The sequence below is a fragment of the Apodemus sylvaticus genome, chromosome 2 (genome assembly GCF_947179515.1).
Source record: "Apodemus sylvaticus chromosome 2, mApoSyl1.1, whole genome shotgun sequence".
NCBI classification, from domain to species: domain Eukaryota; kingdom Metazoa; phylum Chordata; class Mammalia; order Rodentia; family Muridae; genus Apodemus; species Apodemus sylvaticus.
Window position 1 is genome coordinate 82,331,590 of NC_067473.1, and position 12,208 is coordinate 82,343,797.

Here is a 12,208-nt window from a genome sequence, read left to right on the forward strand (position 1 = left end):
TTATTGAGAGTGGGGTCTTGAAGTCGCCTACTACTATTGTGTGGGGTGCAAGAAGTCCTTTGAGCTTTAGTAAAGTTTTTTTCTTTTTAATGTGGGTGCCCTTACATTGGAAGCATAGATGTTCAGAATTGAGAGTTCATCTTGGTAGCCTTTTCCTGTGACCAGTATGAAGTATCCCTCATTATATTTTTGGACAACTTTTGGTTGAAAGTCTGTTTTATCCGATATAAGAATGGCCACTCCAGCTTGTTTCTTGGGATCATTTGCTTGGAAAATTGTTTTCCAAACTTTGACTCTGAAGTAGTGATTGCCTTTATCACTGAGATGGGTTTCTTGCATACAGCAGAATGTTGGTTCCTGTTTATTTATCCAGTCTGTTAGTCTATGTCCTTTTATTGGGGAATTGAGACCATTGATATTAAAAGATATTAAGGAAAAGTGATTGTTGCTTACTCTTAACTTCTTTGTGAAAGGTGAAATTCTGTTTGAGTTGATATCTTCTTTTGGGTTTGTTGAAAGAAGATTACATTGTTGCTTTTTATAGGGTGTGGTTTCCCACCTTGTGTTGGTATTTTCTACCCACTATGCTCTGTAGAGCTGGATTTGTGGAAAGATATTGTGTAAATTTGTTTTTGTCATGGAATGTCTTGTTTTCTCTGTCTATGGTAATTGAGAGTTTTGCTGGGTATAGTAGTCTGGATTGACATTTATATTCTCTTGAGGCCTATATAACATATGCCCAGGATCTTCTAACTTTCATAGTTTCTGGTGAGAAGTCTGGTGTAATTCTGATAGGTCTGCCTTTATATGTTACTTGATGTTTTTCATTTAATGTTTTTAATATTCTTTCTCTGTTTAGTGCATTTGGTATTTTGATTATTATGTGACAGGAGGAATTTCTGCTCTGGTCCAGTCTGTTTGAAGTTCTATATGCTTCTTATATGTTCATGGGCATCTCTTTCTTTAGGTTAGGGAAGTTTTCTTCTATAATTTTGTTGGAGATATTTACTGGGCCTTTAAGATGTAAAACCCCGCTCTCTTCTATACCTATAATCGTTAGGTTTGGTCTCTTCATTGTGTCTTGGAATTCCTGAATGTTTTGGGTTACAAGCTTTTTGCCATTTGCATTTTTTTGACTGTTGAGTCAATGTTTTCTATGGACTCTTCAGCATCTGAGATTCTTTTTTCTATCTCTTGTATTCTGTTCTTTATGCTTGTACCTATGACTCCTTAATTCTTTCCAATGTTTTCCGTATCTAGGGGTGTCTCACCTTGCAATTTCTTTATTGTTTCTACTTCAATTTTTAGATCTTGGATAGTTTTCTTCAGTTCCTTCACTTAATTGTTTGTGTTTTTCTGAAATTCTTTCAGGGATTTTTGTGTTTCCTCTTTAAGGGCTTCTACTTGTTGACTCATGTTCTCCTGTGTTCCTTTAAGGGATTTTATGTTTCCTCTTTAAGAGAAGGCTTTTTTTCCTGTTGACACATGTTACCCCGTATTTCTTTAAGGAATTTTTGTGTTTCTTCTTTAAGGACTTCTACCTTTGACCCATGTTCTCATGCATTTCTTTAAGAGAGTTATTTTTTTCCTTCTTGAAGTCCTCTATCAGCATCATGAGATGTAATTTTAAATCCAGGTCTTGCTTTTCTGATGTGGTGGTTTATCCAGGATTTGCTGTTGTGGGAGAACTGGGTTCTGATAGTGCCATGTTGCCTTGGTTTATGTTGGTAATGATTTTGCATTTGCCTTTGGCCATCCAGTTATTTCTGGTATTTGCTGGTCTTGCTGTCTCTGACTGTTGCTTCTCTGTCCTCAAACATGTGTATCTGTACTCCTGGGATTCCCTTTTTCTCAAATGTCCTGCATATGACTGGTTCTCCAGGATGTATCAGGAGATGGGGTCTTCCCTGTGGCAGACTGGCAAGGGTTGAATGCCCTTTGTGCTGCTGTCAGGGGTCTACCACAGTGGAAGGAACAGGGCAGGCTGTGAACTGAAAGACTTATATGACAAAAAGTTTAAATCTTTGAAGTAACTAATTGGAGATGATATTAGATGTTAGAAATACCTCCTATCAAAGTGTGGAGCAGAGACTGAAGAAAAGGCCACACAATGACTGCCCTACCTGGGGATTCATTGTATAAACAGTTACCAAACCTCCACACTATTATGGATGACAAGAAGTGCATACCAAAAGGAGCATGTCATGGTTGTCTCTGGAGGGGCCCTGCCAGAGCCTTACACATACAGAGGCATATGCTAGCAGCCAACCATTGGACTTGGTGTGGGCTCCCCAATGGAGGAGTTGGAGGGTGGTCTGGAGGAGCTGAAGGGTTTACAGTCTAATGGGAAGAACAACGATGTAGGCTACACAGACACCCCCAGGACTCCCAGGATCTAATCCATCAACCAAGGGGTACACATGTTTCCAGTGAAAAATGTGGCCGAGGAATGCCATGTAGGGCATCAGTGGGAAGAGTGGTTCTTGGTCTGGTGAAGGCTCAATAGATGCCCCAACAAAGGGAAATCAAAGGTGGGGAGGTGGGAGTGGGTTGGGTGGAGGGGCATGTACTTGGAGGCAGAGGGTGGGAGGAAGGGTTGGAAATTTTTAGGAAGGGGGGAAAATGGGAAAGGTTGTAGCATTTGAAATGCAAATGAAGATCATATTCTTAATTGAATATATAAAAAAAGAAAGATCTCCTATGCACATGGATCGGATTACTAGGAATAACATAGTAAATTGATTTTACCAAAGGTGATCAACACAATCACCATTAAAATTTGAACACAATCTTCACCTGAGTTTTGTTCTTAGCCATTCTGATTTTGTAATGTGAAATATAAGGGTTGTTTTGATTTGCATTTCTCTGATCACTGAGGACTTTGAACATATTTTATTGGGTATTTTCTTAATTTACATTTCAAATGTTATCCCTTTTCCTTGTTTCCCCTCCCCAAACCCCCATCCCATCCCACTTCCCCTGCTTCTGTGAGGATGTTCCTCCACCCAACAACTCACTTCCAGTTCCCTGTCCCATTAGTCCTCTGCACTGGGACATTGAGCTTTCACAGGACCAAGGGCCTCACCTCCCATTTGTGTACCACAAGTCCATTCTCTGATACATATGGGACTGGAGCAACGTGTCCCTCCATGTGCACTCTTTGGTTGATGGTTTATTCCCTAGGAGCTCTGGAGACACTTGTTGGTTCATATTGTTGTTCTTCTTAAGGAGCTGGAAACCTCTTCAGCTCCATCTGTCTTTTCTCTAAATTCTCCATTGGGGGGCACTGTGCTCAGTCCAATGGTTGGCTGAGAGTATCCACGTCTGTATTTGTCAGGCTTTGGTAGAGCCTCTCAGGAGACAGGTATATCAGGCTCCTGTCAGCAAGCATTTCTTGGTATCCACTGTAGTGTCTGGGTTTGGTAACTGTATATGTGAAGGATCCCCAGGTGGGGCAGTCTCTGGATGGCCTTTCCTTCAGTTTCTGCTCCACACTTTGTCACTTTATATCTCCAATGGGTATTTTGAGCCTCCTTCTAAGAAGGATCAAAGTACCCACCCTTTGGTCTTCCTTCTTCTTTAGGTTCATGTGGTCTGAGAATTGTAGTTTGGGTATTCCGAGCTTTTAGGTTAATATTCACTTATCAGTTAGTGCATACAATATGTGTTCAATGAGATTGGGTTACCTCACTCAGGATGATATTTTCTAATTCCATCCATTTGCCTAAGAATTTCATGAAGTCATTTTTTAAAATTTTGAGTAGTACCCCAGTGTGTAAATGTACCACATCTTCTGTATCCATTACATTGTTAAAGGACATCTGGGTTCTTTTCAGCTTCTGGCTATTATAAATAAGACTGCTGTGAACATAGTGGAGCATGTGTCCTTGTTATATGTTGGAGAATCTTTTGGGTATATGCCTAGGAGTAATATAGCTGGGTCCTCAGGTAATACTATGTTCAATTTTCTGAGGAACCTCCAAACTGATTTCAAGAGTGGTTGTACCTGACTGCAATCCCACCAAAAGTTTAGGAGTGTTTCTCTTTATCCACATCCTTGACAGCACCTGCTGTTATCTGAGTTTTTGATCTTTGTAATTCTGAGTGGTGTGAGGTAGAATCTCAGGGTTGTTTTGATTTGCATTTTCCTGATGATTATGGATGTTGAACATTTCTTTAGGTGCTTCTCAGCCATTCAGTATTCCTCAGTTGAGAATTCTTTGTTTACCTCTGTACCCCATTTCCTCCCTTTTTAAAATTATTAGATACTTACTTTATTTACATTTCAAATGGTGTCCTCTTTCTACTTTACTTCTCTGAAAACCCCCTTTCTCATCCCCCTTCCCCATGCTCAACCCCCTCCCTCCAGTTTCCTGACTTGCATTTCCCTATTCTGTGGAATTGAGCCTTCACATGACCAATGGCCTCTCCTCTCATTGATATCTGAAATGGTCATCTTCTGCTGCATATGTAGCTGGAGCCATGGGTCCCTCTATGTGTACTCTTTGGTTGGTGGTTTAGTCCCTGAGAGCTCTGGAGGTACTTGTTGGTAGATATTATTGTTCCTCCTGCAGGGCTGCTAACCTCTTCAGTTTCTTGAGTCCTCTCTCTAGCTACTCCATTGGGGAACCTATGCTCATTCTATTGGTTGACTGTGAGTCATGGGTGTTTTGATCCACTTTCCAATAAGGATCAAAATAGCCTCACTTTGTTCTTCCTTCACCTTGAGCTGTGGTCTGTGAGTTGTATCTTGGCTATTCTGAGCTTTTGGGTTAATATCTACTTATCAGCAAGTGCATATCCTGTGTGTTCTTTTGTTATTGGGTTACCTAACTCAGGATAATATATTCTAGCTCCATCCATTTGCCTATGAATTTTGTGAATTTATTGATTTTAATATCTGACTAGTACTCCATTGTGTAAATGTACATTTCTGTATCCATTCCTCTGTTGAGGCATATCTGGGTTCTTTCCAGCTTATGGCTATTATAAATAAAGCTGCTGTGAACATAGTGCAGCATGTGTCCTTATTATATGCTGGAGCATCTTCTGGGTATATTTCCAGGAGTGGTATAGCTGGGTTCTCAAGTAGTACTATGACTAATTATCTGAGGAACTGCCAAACTGATTTCCAGGGTGGTTTTTCCATCTTGCAATCCCACAAGCAATGAAGGGGTGTTCCTGTTTTTCCATATCTTTTCCAGCATTTGCTGTCCCCTGAGTTTTTGTTATTGGCCATTCTGACTGGTGTAAGTAGAATCTCAGGGTTCTTTTGATTTGCATTTCCTTGATTATTAAGGATGTTTAACATTTCTTTAGGTATTTCTCAGCCATCCAGAATTTCTCAGTTAAGAAGTCTTTGTTTAACGCTGTACCCCATTTTAATAGGGTTATTTGGTTCCATGGGATCTAATTTCTTGAGTTCCTTGTATATATTGTGATATTAGCCCTCTGTTGGATGTAGGGTTGATAAAAATCTTTTCTCAATCTGCTGATTGCGTTTTGTCCTATTGACAGTGCCCTTTGCCTTACAGAAACTTCACCATTTTATGAGGTCCCACTTGTCAATTCTTGATTTTAGAGTGTAAGCTATTGATGTTATGTTCAGGAATGTTTCCCTTGTGCCCATGTGTCGGAGAATCTTCCCCACTTTCTCTTCTATTAGATTCAGTGTGTCTGATTTTATGTGGAGGTCCTTGATCCACTTGGACTTGAGCTGTGTACACAGAGACAAAAATGGATCAATTTTCATTCTTCTACATGTTGAACCAGCACCATTTGTTGAAAATTCTGTCTTTTTTCCACTGGATGGTTTTAGTTCCTTTGTCAAAGATCAAGTAGCCATTCGTGTGTGGGTTCATTTCTGGGTCTTCAATTATATTTCATTGATCTACGTGTCTGTCTCTGTACCAATACCTTATAGTTTTTACTACTTTTGCTCTGTAAAACAGCTTGAGGGGAGGGACAGTGATTCCCCCAGAAGTTCTATTATTGCTAAGAATAGTTTTTGCTGTCTTGAGTTTTTTGTTTCCCAAATGAATTTGCAAATTACTCTTTCTAAGTCTATGAAGAATTGAGTCAGAATTTTAAAGGGGATTGCAGTGAACCTGTAGATTGTTTTCATAAATATGGTCATTTTCATTATATTAATTGTGCAAATCCATGAGCTTTGACAATTTTTCCATCTTCTGAGTTCTTCAATTTCTTTATTCAGAGACTTGAAGTTCTTGTCATATAGATCTTTCAGTTATTTGGTTAGAATCACACCAGTGTATTTTATATAACTTGTGACTATTGTGAAGGTTGTTGTTTCCATATTTTTTTCCTCAGCTATGTTATCCAGGAAGGCTACTGATTTGTTTGAGTTAATTTTATATCCAGCCTCTTTTCTGAAATTATTTATCACATTTAGGAGTTCTCTGGTGGAATTTTTGGGGTCGCTTAAATATTCTACATATCACCTGCAAATGGTGATATTTTTGCTTCTCTCTTTCCAATTTGCATCCCTTTAACCTCCTTATGTTGTCTAATTGCTCTAGCTAGAACTTCAAGCACTATATTGAATAGGTAGCAAGAGAGTGAGCAGCCTTGTCCAGTCCCATGTTTTAGTGGGATTGCTTCACGTTTCTGTCCATTTAGTTTGATGTTGGCTACTGGTTTGCTATATATTGCTTTACTATGTTTAGCTATGGCCTTGAATTCCTGATCATTCCAAGATTTTTACCATCAAGTGGTGTTGAATTTTGTCAAATGTTTCACAGCATCTAATGATATGATTATGTGTTTTTTCTTTGAGTTTGTTTATATATTGGATTATGTTGATGGATTTTCATATATTTAACCATCCCTGCATCCCTGTGATGAAGCCTACTTGATCACGGTAAAGGATCATTTTCATGTGTGTCTTCTTGGATTTGATTTGCAAACTTTTATTGAGTATTTTTGCCTCAATATTCATAATGGAAATTTTCTGAAGTTCTCTTTCTTTGTTGGGTCTTTGTGTGCTTTTGATATCAGTGAAATTATATCTTCAAAGAACGAGTTGGGTAGTGTTCCTTCTGTTTCTATTTCATGGAATAATTGGAAAGGATTGGAATTAGGCCTTCTTTGAAGATTTGATAGAATTCTGCAATAAAACAATCTGATCCTGGGTTTTTTTTTTTTTGTTGTTTTGTTTTGTTTTTTTTTTTTGTTTGTTTTGTTTTTTTTTTTTTTTTTTTTTTTTTTGGTTGGGAGACATTAAATCAATGCTGGTATTTCTTTAGGGGTTATGGGACTGTTTTTATGGTTTATCTGATCCTGATTTAACTTTGGTAGCTGATATAAATTTAGAAAATTTGTCTGTTCATCCAGGTTTTTCAGTTTTGTTGAGTATAGGCTTTTGTAGTAGAATCTGTTGATTTTTTTTAAATTTCCTGTTTTTGTTGTTATGCCTTCCTTTTCATTTTTGATTTTGCTAATTTGGATACTGTCTCAATGCCCTCTGGTTTACTGGCTAAGGGTTTATTAATTCTGTTGATTTCCTCAGAGAATCAGTTCCTAGTTTTGTTGATTTTTTGTATAGTTTTCTTTGTTTCTACTTATTGATTTCACCACTGAGTTTATTTCTTGCTGTCTACTTTGCTTGGGTGTATTTGATTGTTCTTGTTCTGGAACTTTAGGTGTGCTATTAAACTTCTAGTGTATGCTTTCCCCACTTTTTTTTTCTTTTCTAGAGGCATTTAGAGCTATTGGTTTTCCCCATACTACTGATTTTTTTGTGTGTCCCTTAGGTTTGGGCATGTTGTGCCTTCATTTTCATTAAACTCTTAAAAAGTCTTTAATTTCTTTCTTTATTTCTTCCATTGGTGTTCAACTTCCCTATGTATGTGGGCTTTCTGTTGTTTTGTTGTTATTGAACACCATCTTTTCTCTGTGGTGATCTGATAAGATGTATGGGATTATTTCAATTTCCTCTTATCTGTTTAGGCTTGTTTTGTGAGCAATTATATAGTCAGTCTTGGAGAAGGTCTCATGTGGTGCTGAAAAGGTATATATTCTTGTTTTATGATAGAATGTTCTATAGATATCTCTTAAATTTATTTGGTTCATAACTTCTGTTAGTTCCACTGTTTCTGTGTTGAGTTTGTGTTTTTGTGATTTGTTAATAAGTGAGAGTGGGGTTTTGAGGTCTCTCACTTTTATTGTGTGAGGTTCATTGTGTGCTTTGAGCTTTAGCAACATTTCTTTTAAGAAGGTGGGTGCCCTTACATTTGAGGCATAGATGTCCAGAATTAAGAATTCATCTTGTAGTTTTTTCCTTTGATGAGTATGAAATGTCCTTCCTCATCTTTTTTCATAACTTTTGGTTGAAAGTCGATTTTACTCAATATTAGAATGGCTACTACAGCTTGTTTCTTGGCACCATTTGCCTAAAAATTTTTTTCCAGCCTTTTACTCTGCTTAGTGTCTGTCTTTGTCATTGAGGTGCATTTCCTGTATGCACCAAAATACTGAGTATTGTTTACATATCTGGTTTGTTAGTCTATGTATTTTAATTGGGGAATTGAGTCTATTGATATTAAGAGATATTAAGTATCAGTGATTGTTGCTTCTGTAATTTTTGCTGTTAGAAGTGGAATTAAATTGTGTGGCTATCTTCTTTTGGGTTGGTTGAAATAATATTAATCTATTGCTTTTTCTTGGGAGTAGCTACCCTCATTGTGTTTGAGTTTTACATTTATTAACCTTTATAGTGCTGGATTTGTTGAAATAAATTGTTTTAATTTTTTTTCATGAAATATCTTGGTTTTACCATCTATGTTAATTTAGAGTTTTGCTGGATATATTGGCCTGGGTTGGCATTTGTGTTCTCTTAGTCTTTGTATGACATTGGCTGAGAATCTTCTGGCTTTTAGTGTCTCTGGTGAAAAGTCTGGTGTAATTCTTATAGGTCTGCCTTTTATGTTACTTGACCTTTTTCCCTTACTGCTTTTAATATTCTTTCTTTGTTTTGTATTTTCTATTTTAATTATAATGTCATGGGAGGAATTTCTTTTCTGATCAAATCTATTTGGAGTTATGTAGGCTTTTGCATGCTTATTGTCATCTCTTTGTTTAGGTAAGGGAAGTTTTCTTTTATAATTTTGTTGAAGATATTTACTGGTCCTTTGAGTTGGGAATCTGAGCTCTCTCCTATACCAATTATCCTTACGTTTGGTCTTCTCAATGTACCCTAGATTTTCTGGATGTTTTGGGTTAGGTGCTTTTTGCATTTTCCATTTTCTTGGACTGTTGTGTCAATGTTTTCTATAGTATCTTCTGCACTTGAGAGTCTCTCTTCTATCTCTTGTATTCTGTTGTTAATGCTTGCATCTATGACCCCTGATCTCTTTTCCAGGTTTTTATCCCCAGGTTTGTCTCCCTCTGTGATTTCTTTATTATTTCTATTTTTATTTTTAAAGCCTGGATTGTTTTGTGCAATTCCTTCACCCCTTTGGTTGTGTTTTCCTATAATTCTTTAAGGGATTTATGTGTTTCTTCTTATAGGGTTTTTACATGTTTTCCTGTGTTCTCTTGCATTTGTAAGGTGTTATTTACGTCTTTCTTAAAGCCTTCTGTCATCATTATGAGATGTGATTTTACATCTGAATCTTGCTTTTTAGGTGTGTTGGGGCATCCAGGGATTGTTGTGTTCAGAGTTGTAAGAAATTGGTTCTGATGATTCCAAGTTACCTTGGGTTTTATTGCTTATGTTATTGTGATTGCCTCTTGACATCTGGTTGTCTCTAGTCATAACTCCTTTTGCTGTCTCTGACTGGAGCTTGTCCCTCCTGTCAGTCTGAGAGCCTGTGGTCTTAGGTATGTCAGTACTCCTGTGATCTTTGATGTGTTAGCACTCCTGGGAGACTTGCTCTCTCTGGGTGGTAGTATAGTTTGAGGCAGGACTGGGGTCCAGATAGCTGTGGCACAGAGTCAGCCCTGGGCACAGATGGAAACCAGAAGGATTCTGTTCCATGTTGCTATCTGGTTCCTGGTTGCTGTGGGTTCTTGGCAGGTTCCACTTGTGCATGGTATTTGGGCAGCAATGGTGGTCTTACCTGTGATCTTTGGTATATTAGCACTACTGGAGACCTGCTCTCTCTGGGCAGGCTTATTATATGATTGAAAATGGAGCTGAAGAGTGGATGCAAAAAATGTGGTATATATACACAATGGAGTACTATTCAGCCATTAGAAACAATGAATTAATGAAATTCTTAGGCAAATGGATGGAGCTGGAGAACATCATACAAAGTGAGGTAACCCAGACTCAAAAGATGAATCATGGTATGCACTCACTAATAAGTGGTTATTAACCTAGAAAACTGGAATACCCAAAACATAATTCACACATCAAATGAGGTACAAAAAGAACTGAGGAGTGGCCCCTTGTTCTGGAAAGACTCAGTGAAGCAGTATAGAGCAAAATCAGAACAGGGAAGTGGGAAGGGTTGGGTGGGAAAACTGGGGGAGGGAAGGGTACTGATGGGACTTTCGGGGAGTGGGGGTTCAGAAAAGGGGAAATCATTTGAAATGTAAATAAATATATCAATAAATTAAAAAAAAAGAAAATGGAGCTGAAATGTTAAAAGAATGTATGAAACCGCTCTTTTTTGGAAATCACATGAAAAAAATCTTGGTTTTCTACTTGAACTATCAGACAGTTTAAAAGAAATACGTTTTTTTTAATAAATAATTTAAGCTAGACCAAAGTAACTCCTTACAAGCATTACTAAGTCTAGTTCCACAGAATCCAGTCACCTCCTATGACCTCTGTGAGCACCAGTAATGCAAACATGCTGGCCCAACTCTTATAAAATAAAATGACATAAATAAAATAAATATCTTTTTTAAAAGAAGATAAAAATTGCCCCCTTTAAAAAAACCTGCTGGCATTTGAGTATTCTGTTATCAGAACTGATTTGTACCAAAGGAGTAATTGTGGGATAGGCATTCATCACAAACTTCTGAACAGTCAGGATAAATGGGTCATACCTCCCTAGTAGAATTGAGGTGGATGAGATGATGAAGTCCACCCAGTACATGACCACAAAGAAAATCACCATCAGCAAGATGGTCTGGGTGGCCTTTTTCTCAGGGGATGCTCTCAAGTGCCTGATGCTATGAAGATGCTTGCATTGCCTCTGATGTCTGAACAAGATTATAACCATGTATGTGCTTGTGCTCAGCATGACTCCTACAAGAAACACATCTCTTAAAGTTGTCACTGCTAAAAGCAATCCCCTATGATGTTGTTCATGGGAAACTGTGAGCAGTATTTACTGACTTTGATCTGGTTGTTGTCACTCACATTGATATAAGCACCAGCTGAGAAGATGTGGTTACTGCTTGAAGACAAATTGAACAACCAAAAGTAGATGAAAACATAAATGATGTACTTTTTAAGTGTAAATTTAAATTTAGCCAACAGTGAGTTACTGGGACTGATAGTGACAGCCTGGAATATGCTCAAGAGGCAGGTAATGCAGATTGAGAGGCCTCTCATCACTCTGTTTATATAAAAAGTTGCTTTACATTTAAAGTCATTATCAATGTTCAATGACTCAAATAAGTCTGCAATCCAAATATCCCCTGCAGTGAGGAACATCATTATGTGCACGAAGTTTAGTTGACAGGAGATAGAGTCCATGGGCTTAGATCTGTGACCTAGGATTATGCAAATATAGAAAATCAGTAGAAACATATTCGCTAGAACTCCAAGTGCAGTTTGGAAATAAAGGATATTCTTGATTGAAGACATAAATTGAAAGTGTATTCATCTTAAAAACATGGTGGAAGTATCTTTAATATATCTGAAAAAATAATAGATTATATGTCAAACTTATGATTCCATTCAAATTACCAGTATGTAATCACTTTTCTAACAATTCTTGAATAAGATGTTTCTTTTTTTGATGTTTTATATTGGCTATACCCTACATTTCTATATATCACCCAAGTATCTCTTATATAGAGAGAAATTTATGGACAATAAATGCATATAGAGTCATATCTACACAGAATACACACTTTGTGTTTCTGTATTGTACCTGAGAATCATACCTTAGAATTCCAATCCTAGTGCTTTAAACTGGTTCATTTTACACTTAACTACTAAACAGTAGTAATGTACATAGAAGATCAATCACATTTGCATAAACAAAGAAAAACTATGGTGACCTGATCA

General features: G+C 37.4%; 1 pseudogene; it reads right to left on the minus strand.

The window, feature by feature from the left end:
- Positions 1-10,871: 10,871 nt before the first annotated feature.
- LOC127678662 (putative vomeronasal receptor-like protein 4) lies at positions 10,872-11,812 on the minus strand (annotated as a pseudogene).
- Positions 11,813-12,208: the final 396 nt, after the last annotated feature.